Source organism: Fistularia commersonii, chromosome 14 (genome assembly GCF_037954325.1).
Source record: "Fistularia commersonii isolate RoL2024-O1a breed Wild chromosome 14, RoL_Fcom_v1.0, whole genome shotgun sequence".
Lineage (NCBI taxonomy): Eukaryota > Metazoa > Chordata > Actinopteri > Syngnathiformes > Fistulariidae > Fistularia > Fistularia commersonii.
Genome location: NC_141297.1, coordinates 2,801,015 through 2,810,257, shown reverse-complemented (window position 1 = coordinate 2,810,257; position 9,243 = coordinate 2,801,015). Strand labels below are relative to the sequence as shown.

The 9,243-nt window shown below is 44.7% G+C and overlaps 1 protein-coding gene across 2 annotated transcripts in view; it reads left to right on the top strand.

The window, feature by feature from the left end:
* The first annotated feature begins 1,245 nt into the window (after window positions 1-1,245).
* The window catches only part of dlgap4a (discs, large (Drosophila) homolog-associated protein 4a), a 118,521-nt gene continuing 110,523 nt past the window's right edge, over window positions 1,246-9,243 (top strand). For both annotated transcript variants that reach the window (XM_086159619.1, XM_086159618.1), the window contains exon 1: window positions 1,246-1,433. The gene's annotated coding sequence lies outside the window, so the exon portion shown is untranslated. The remainder of the gene's footprint in view (window positions 1,434-9,243) is intronic.

The following is a 9,243-nucleotide window of genomic DNA, read 5'->3' as shown; positions in this document are numbered from 1 at the left end:
ACTCCCGCTCCACAGCACTACCTTTTTTTTAATAACATAAGTTTGTAGAAATGTATTTGTGTGTGTGTTTGTGTGTTTTGGTGTGTATATGCACATACAGTATGTGTGGGTATGTGTATAAATGTATATGTGTTTGTGTGTATATGAATGTGTATATGCATCTATGCATGTGTGTAAGTGTATATAAATGTGTGCGTTAATGTGAATACATGTGTGTGTGTGTGTATGTGCCTGAATGTGTATATGCGCATACTATGTGTGTACATATATATGTTTGCTTGTGTTTTTATATGCACATGTTTAAGTGTTTATATATATATATGTGTGTATGTATGGGAATGTGTACATGCACATGCGTATATGTGCATAAATGTGTATGTGTTTCTGTGTATGTGTATATTTACATTATGTATGTGTGTGTGGATGAATGTATGTATATCTATATGTATGAATGAGTGCATATATATGTATTTGCACATTGTGTGTGTATGTATATATATATATATACACACATACACACATGTATATATATATATATGTGTGTGTGTGTGAATGTGAATGTCGACATACATCTGTGTATATGCACGTGTGTATATGCTTGTGCATGTGTATGTGTGTGTGGATATGTATTTGTATGTGTGTGAATGTGAATATGCATATACTTGTATGTTTACACATATATATGTGCGTGTGTGTGTGTGTGAATGTGCATATGCACATGTGCGCGTGCGCGCGCTCAACAAATACCATATACATAAACAGAAGCCATCATGCGTTTTCAACACAGGGCTCTCTGGTCAGGAAATACGCGCGCGCGCGCACGCTGGCGCACGCACGCGCGCGCGCGCGCGCCAGCAGCAGTGATTCATCAACCACCGTTTGCTCATGAGACCGCGATTTCTGGTACCGATGAGTTCATCCCCGGAGCTGAGTGTTCGGTCGCGGGCCCTCGGATGCCCCCAGCCCCTCCTCCGGCCCTCCTCCAGCCCTCCTCCACCTCCACCTCCACCTCCATCCTCCTCCTCCTCCTCCTCCTCCTCCTCCTCCTCCTCCTCCCCCACCTCTCTCATCCCACGTCTCGCCGGAGCGGACGCCGCTGCAGCAGCAGCCGCAGCATCAGCACCACCGGCCGCCTCCGAACTGCGTTTTTCCCCCGCCGCGATGGGAACCCCTCCGTGAGCCTCTCCAACCCCCGACGCGGGGTGGGGGGGTGGGGGTGGGTGGGGGTTCGGAGCAGCTCGTCCCGGCGGGGGGGGGGGGGGGCGTGGGGGGGGAGAAGCGGACACGGACACGGACACGGACGCGGACGCGGAGCCGGAGACCGGCGCCTTCCGGCGGCGTTTTGTTTACCTCCGGCCGGGCGGGCGACGCGCAAGTGCTGGGATAACTATCCGTGTGTGAGACCGACACCCATCTGCAGCCCGAGGAGGAAGGTAAGCTCATTGACGGGCGTTGCGGTAAAAAAAAAAAACAAAAACAAATAAGAAGAATAATGTTAAATAAAAGGGGATGGTGGAGGATGGGGGCGGGGAGGAGGAGGAGGAGGGGGGGCCGCATCGCTGCAGCGTCAGTCCCGCTCTTGAGTTGGAAGTGACGGCTTGCCTGCTCGGAACGGGTCGTTCTTCACCTGGAGGCTGCAGAGCTGCAGGAAGCCCCGGCGGGACCGCCCGCAACCCCCTCCCCCCCCCCCCCCCCTCCACCACCACCACTAACACCTTTTTTTCTTTATTTTTTAATCATAATAATAACCTTATTCAGAATAATCGAACGGTGGCCGAACCAGACCTGCGGCAATAACAGAATATATTGCGCTCTCTTGCCTGCTGCTGGTCTGTGGCCCGTAAAGTTATTAAATCCTCGGCGTGCACGCTTGGATTTTTGCATGTTATTTTATTTTTGGTGCATTATTTCTAGAATGAAGTAAAAAAAAAACAACTTGTCACCTTGTGTTCAGAGGCATCGGGTCGTCGTCGTCCCTGTTGTTGTTGTTGTTGTTGTTGTTGTTGTCGCGTTCTCGCCGATTAAAAGCCCGTTTTGTTATCGGGAAACCGTTTAATGACGCAAATCCGTGGTCGTGGACACACGGAGGCCCCCTTCCCTGGACGTTTGCGTTTCTGGTCGAGGTCGCAGGAGATGTTTTCCGAGGGCCCCGCCGCAGTCGATGCGAGGGTGGAGGTCAAGGGAGTGGGTTTTTTTATTTATTTTTTGTTTGTTTTTTTTTCCCCCCAATCCCGTCGTCGCCCCGCGGGACCCGCGAGTCAAATAACTCGGCTCAGGTAATCATTTCGAATTAACAGAAGCGGGGAGCGTTTTCACAGCCCATTTAATACCATCTGGGACGCGGTGATTCGTGGCTTCCACGGGAAAAAAAAAGGTGCGATTTGGGGAAAAAAAATAAGCAGCCGCTAAACCAACATAGTTGAATTAACGATATTTATTCGTTTGTTCATTTCCTGCGCTGCTCATCGGGGGAGGCGGGGCTAAACCTGGACCTGTCAATCACAGATCAGAATCAGAATCAGAGAAACTTAATTTGTGCCCAAGTGGCAAAGTTGTGAACATAAGGAAAAAATTAAGGAAAAGAAATAAAAAAAAGAGGGATAAAATAATTTAATATGTAGATATACACATTTATATATATGTGCGTGTGTGTGTGTGTGTACAGGACTGTCTGAGAAAAATTAGAATATTGTGATAAAGTTTTTTTATCTTCTGTAATGCGATGACAAAAACAAAAATGTCGTAGATTCTAGATTCATTACAAATCAACTGAAATATTGCAAACCTTTTATTATTTTGATATTCCTGATTATGGCTTAAATCTTAAAGAAAACTCAAAAATCCTATCTCAAAATATTAGAATATCATTAAAAAAGTAATTTTGTTTTTTTAATTGCATTACATAAGATAAAGAACTTTATCACAATATTCCAATTTTATGAGACAGTCCTGTATGTATTTTTATAGATATATGTATGTATACATATGTGTATATATATGCATGTATGTAAAGTATATATATGTGAATATATATATATACACACACATATATATGGATATATATGTATACATATATACACTTACATATATGTTATGTATATATATATGTATATGCATGTATTTAAATGAATTACCTGTTCAAATTGTGCAAATTGTAGATACAAGATCACTCTGCATTTATGTAATGAATCCATACATGAGCGGCGATTAATTGCACGTGGGATGGGAACCTCCTGCCGTCCTCCTGGTGTTTCTAGACGACGGATGAACGCGAACGTTCGGACGTCTTCGTGCGATCGGCGGGTCCGGGGCGTCCGACCCCAAAGCGCCGGAATTCCAGGATGAATGAACGAATGACGGTTGAAACCGTTAAAATGATGCGAATCTATATAAACCGCAGATGATTAGATGTTCGCTCAGCGTTCCTCCGCTGACCTTGAATCCGTCACCGTCAGCTCTGACCCGAGAAGACAAAAAATAATCACCCAAATCCTCCTTAACCTTTGGTCCGGCGCGCTCTAAACAGCAAAACACACATTCGTATTTACGTCAATTATTCAGTTTACTTTGAAGCAGCAATTCAGTTGAAGGTTTTTGTCTAATTAGGAGAGAAACTAGCTTCCTCTCCTCCTCCACCTCCTACCATTAGTGGCTTTTTCCTTCAGCTGAGCGACTTCATGAGACGTATGTGACGGGCGGGAGGTCAGCCCACATACACAACAAGGTAATTACGGTGCAGTCGCGCTCGCCGGCCTTGCATGTCACTCGCCGCGACGCCTTATATTGAATGATTCGGGGCAACAACCCGGATGGAAGACGGATGACATCTGCCAGGAGAAAAGAAAATCACGTCCGGGTAAATTCACATTCGTTCGTTATTTCGTCGTCTGTATCGCTATTTGGACATGTAGCATGTAGCATGGAGACGTTCAGCTGTTCACCCTCTCCTTCATACATCATATAGAGCCGCGTTACCCAATCTTTTTGCTACCAGGGACCGATTTTATGTTTCTGTGGACTGTTAGCGGCGCGGGGGTTCAAATTAAAAACCTGTCAGTTCACAGTTTTTAATATGAATCCAACCATTACACTCAACTTAGCTAGGAATCTTGATATTTTTTTCTGGGCCGGCAGCCTGCGACGCTTCTGTGGTCTCGTCGCTTGCTTGTTTTCTCCCCAAAAAGCGACTGTTGTTTCTAACTCGTTGTTTTCAAGGGCTAGCTCGCGTTAGCCGATGTGTGGAAAAGGCACGGCAGAGTTCGGCGTGGAGGAAATTTCAAAATAAGATCCGTAAGGTCGAATGAGATTTTCTTTGTGGACCAAATGATCCACGGGCCGGTACCGGGGTTGGGGGAACCCCTGATATAGAGTCCTTAACACTCATATATGTGGGTAATGACGCGTGGCAGCTCTCTCATGTAGACGAAAATCATTCACTCACCCGTTCACACGTCATATAGAGACATACAACCATTCACCCTCTCATTCATACGTCATAAAAACACATTTAACAATTCACTCACTCATTCACACGTGACATCGAGACACCACCTTTCACCCTCTCATTCACACGTCATAGAGACACGCAACCGTTCACCCTCTCATCGAGCATCGTACAAATTCATACAATTCACTCATTCATTCACACGTCTCATAGAGACACAACCATTCACTCTTTCATTCATACGTCATATAATCACATGTAACAATTCACTCTTTACTCACACGTCACACAGAGACGTACAACCATTCAATCACTCATTCACAAGTCATAAACATACAAGTATTCACCCTCTCATTCACATGTCATAGAGACATGCAAGCGTTCACCCTCTCATCAAGCATCATACAAATACACACAATTCACTCATTCATTCACACGTCACATCGAGACACAACCATTCACTCTTTCATTCACATGTTAACATTCACTCGCTCATTCACAAGTCATCGAGAGAAATTCCATGGTTCACCCCGTCATTCAAGCGTTATTCAAAAACACACATTCGCTCATTCATTAGACCTCACATACAGACAAGAGCAATCACTCTTTCATACGTCATATAAACACGTATAATAGTTCAATCACTCATTCACAAGTCATAGACATACAAGTCTCATTGACAGACGTACAGACATACTACATACAAGCATTCACTCGCTCATTCACAGGTCATGGAGAGAAATATGATGGTTTAGCCTGTCATTCACACATCAAGGAGAGATATTCAACTTTTATTCATATGTCAGAGAAACATACAACCATTCACCCGCACATAGAATTCATTCATTCATTCACAAGTTACATTGAGACACGACCATTCACTCTTTCATTCACACGTCATAGAGACACGCAATCGTTCACCCTCTAATCAACCATCATACAAATTCATACAATTCACTCATTCATTCACACGTCTCATAGAGACACAACCATTCACTCTTTCATTCATACATCACATAAACACATGTAGTAATTCACTCACTCATTCGCACGTCACATAGAGACGTCCGACCATTCAATCACTCATTCACAAGTAATAAACATGCAAGTATTCACCCTCTCATTCATACGTCATAGAGACATGCAATCGTTCACCCTCTCATCATACAAATACATACAATTCACTCATTCATTCACACGTCACATCGAGACACAACCATTCACTCTTTCATTCACTCTTTCATTCACAAGTTACATCGAGAGAAATTCCATGATTCACCCCGTCGTTCAAGCGTCATACAAATACATACCATTCACTCATTCATTCACACGTCTCATAAAGACACAACCATTCACTCTTTCATTCACACATCATAAAGAGACATAACCGTCTGGATGGTGTTTGGGTCTCAGGAAGAACCAGGAGAACCCCGAGGAACCCATGGAGCCTCTAAGCAGGAAGGCCGACCCGGGAGCTTCCGTTTGCGAGGCAGAAGCGCTAACCGCCGAGCGGGACGGCACAAATTCGGCATCTTTTGGAGATGTCACGCCGCCACGTTTCACCATAGCAACAAGGCACCCGCGTAACTCGGGTTCAGGCCGGAGGAAACCCGTCCGCCGAGGTGTTTTCTCCGCTCCCGTCTGCTCGCCAACTCATCTCCTTGATTTCACCTCCCGGGAAATCCGACTTCGGCGTTCCCGCTTCATCTGACGAGCCGGTTTCCGCCGATGTCGTGCCGCACTGCTGAGTCGGTGACCTTTCCCGCCAGGGGGGGTCAACAACCTCCCCTCCCTTCCCCCTCCTCTCCTCTCACGAGATCTTCCCGAAGTTTGACGCGAATCCGCACCGTCAGCCATCTGGTTCCGGAAAGACCTCCTCCTCCTCTCATCTCGTCTCCAAGGACGAATCGAATCCTACGATAGCCGGTCGGAAAAGCGCGTTTCGTTCCCGAAATAGAGACGGCTGGTTTTACAGTAGGCCGCCCCACGTTATCTCTCCACATGTGTCGTTTTACAACAAATCCCCGCCTGGGCTGCGTCGCCCAAACGGCTCCTCTGACACGAATTTGCATGTTAAGCTGAACGTTACTCACCGGGGACAATTAATCAGCGCGCCGCAATTATGAGTCGGCGTCCCCCTGGTGATTAATTATGTCTCGTGTGTCCGGAGCGGGGGAAGATCCAAGCAACAGCTGTTTGTTCGTCTTGACGTCCCCGTGCGGATCCGCGTTTTTTTTTTTTCGATCGTCGCCCGAACAATAACGTTTTTCTCCCGGTGTTGGAAAATTCTAATTAAATGGAAATGCATCTTCCGCCCCGCGGCCCGAAGACGCAAACAAACGCTTTATTTGAGGCGAAGATGTGAAACGGGCCCGCGGGAGAAGCTGTCTGGCATGACTGAGAGGCATTTGCTGTACGCAAGAAGTGGCAGATGAGCGATCCAGACCGGCGCCAAGGAGGCTGCGGAGAATAATAGGAGGCCGATACTCCGGGCTCTGGGATATTTTGTTTAGCGACCGCAAAGGGGGAATTTCCAGAGGCTTCACTTTGGCTTTGTGCGGCGCCTCTTGGCGTCGGAGGTTGTCGTTTTGTAGGAATACTCTGGGGACGGGCTGGAGGCGGAGCTTCAAGTCGGCTTGAAATAAGTCAACGAGAGGTCATTCACTCATTCATTCTGTGTGCTAATCCTAGCATCATACGGAGAATGACAACCATTCATCCGCTCATTCACATGCAATTTAGGGTCTCCAGTGCCGTGACTTGTATGCTTCCGCAGCACATGTGACAAACTCAAGGCCCGCGGGCCAAATGTGTCTTAAAAGGTCTGATTGTGTTAAAATAAATACGTCAAACGCGTGCATTGAACATAAACTACATTTCCCACAAGTCACGCCGATCGTGCTACACGCAAAGCGGCGGCATCCCGCCATTAGATCCACATCAGCAAGTGGGATTGAGAAAAAACAATGATCCTTAAATGTCCAGGAAGAGAAAAGTTGATGCAGATGGAAGGCCAATACATGTTTGTGCTTCAAGGAGGAAAAACCTCTATGTTTTTTGTAGTTGTCAAAGATCTACGCTTGCATTTTGACACCAAATGCGGAGCTAAGTATGCTAAAGTTAGCCTTCCAGAAAAACAAAAGAATTACAAGCCAAACTACGATATGTTCACGAAAGATGCATCCAAAAACACTGCAGCAGTGAAAACTAGCTTTGGAACAGAGCAAATAGTTTTTAATTTTATTCATTTTATTTACATCTATACAAATGCATATATAACATTTGGGATTTGAACGAGTGATAAATTCCGAGTTATTTAACACGCAGGAGTAATTACATTTATTTTACATTACATTTAGTCACATTTATTCTGGTTGTCATTCTCTATATCAAGGATTGGCAGTTATTTTAGCCCACAGGCCACATTTCTTATTTAATTTGTATTCAAGGGCAAACCAGGCGTTATGTAAATTGAACAAAACGAAAATTGCAATTTAAATATTTGCATTTTTTTTTCAACTTTAAAATCATTAATGATCATATAAATGCACCGACATTATTTTGCATGTAAAATTAAACGAGAAGATTTGAAATTAAAAGCGTATTAACGACAGCAAGGGAGAGCAACTTCAACACGCGCAAATATCCTTTATTCGGATCAGTTAAAGAGGAAACTAATAACGGGGGATGAGTGAGGCAGCAGTGAACGGAAAAACAACCGTTTAAAACGTGACCCCAAGCTAAATTCCGGCGCTATCGCTAACAAATGAATGAACGGATGAAAATATCGGTACTTTCGCCGGCATTTTCTTGCAACCGGACGCTCATTTCTTTTAGCTATAGATGTGACGATCGTAGAGGTGTCTAAACATTTATTATTTTCCAGAAAGCCACGTGCAGGACTGTCCCAGAAAATTAGGATATTGTGATAAAGTTCTTTATCTTCTGTAATGCAATCACAAAAACCAAAAGTGTCATAAAATCTGGATTCATCACAAATCAACTGAAATATTGCAAGTTTTTTATTATTTTAAAATTGCTGATGATGGCTTACATCTTAAGAAAACTCAAAAATCCTATCTCAAAATATTAAAATATCATGAAAAAGTAATTTTTTTTAATTGCATTCCAGAAGATAAAGAACTTTATCACCATATTGTAATTTTCTGAGACATTCCTGTATGTGGCCTACGATGGACCGGCGGTCCTCGCCGAATGTAAGATAAGCGTTATAGATGATAAATGAATAATGAACAAATGAATCCTCTATCCATTAGTTATTAGTTATGATGTGAACTTTACGTTCATATATATTTCAGAACTCGTCAACTATTCATGCGTCTCGGAGAACGGGCCGGATAGGGAGGGGAGCCTTCTGAAGATTAACATCGTGGGATGTCGGCCTTCTGGCTCCTGCTAGCGATTACATCCGCTCAAATCAAGCGCTGACCCCGGGGTGCGCTCGTGTCACAGAGCGCCATATGGACAAGACGTGTCACGTCATCAGGGCCGGCCGCCATCCCGCGTCTCGCCAACCACGCCGGGTGATCGTCCTCAACCCCCCCGTCACATGTCACGGCGTCTTCTCCTGATTTTTTTATCTCCTTCTGGTCAAAATTCCACCGTGAAAAGTGGCGACGCTTCCGCAAAACGCGAGGGTAATATTAGCCGAAAGCTAGCTAGAACGGCGCTACGCTAACTCCACATTTTGCCCGGTTCCTGAATAATACCAGAGATGCGTTATTATTATTATTTTTTTCATTCTGGATCATTTATTCATGACTTGAACATGCATAGAA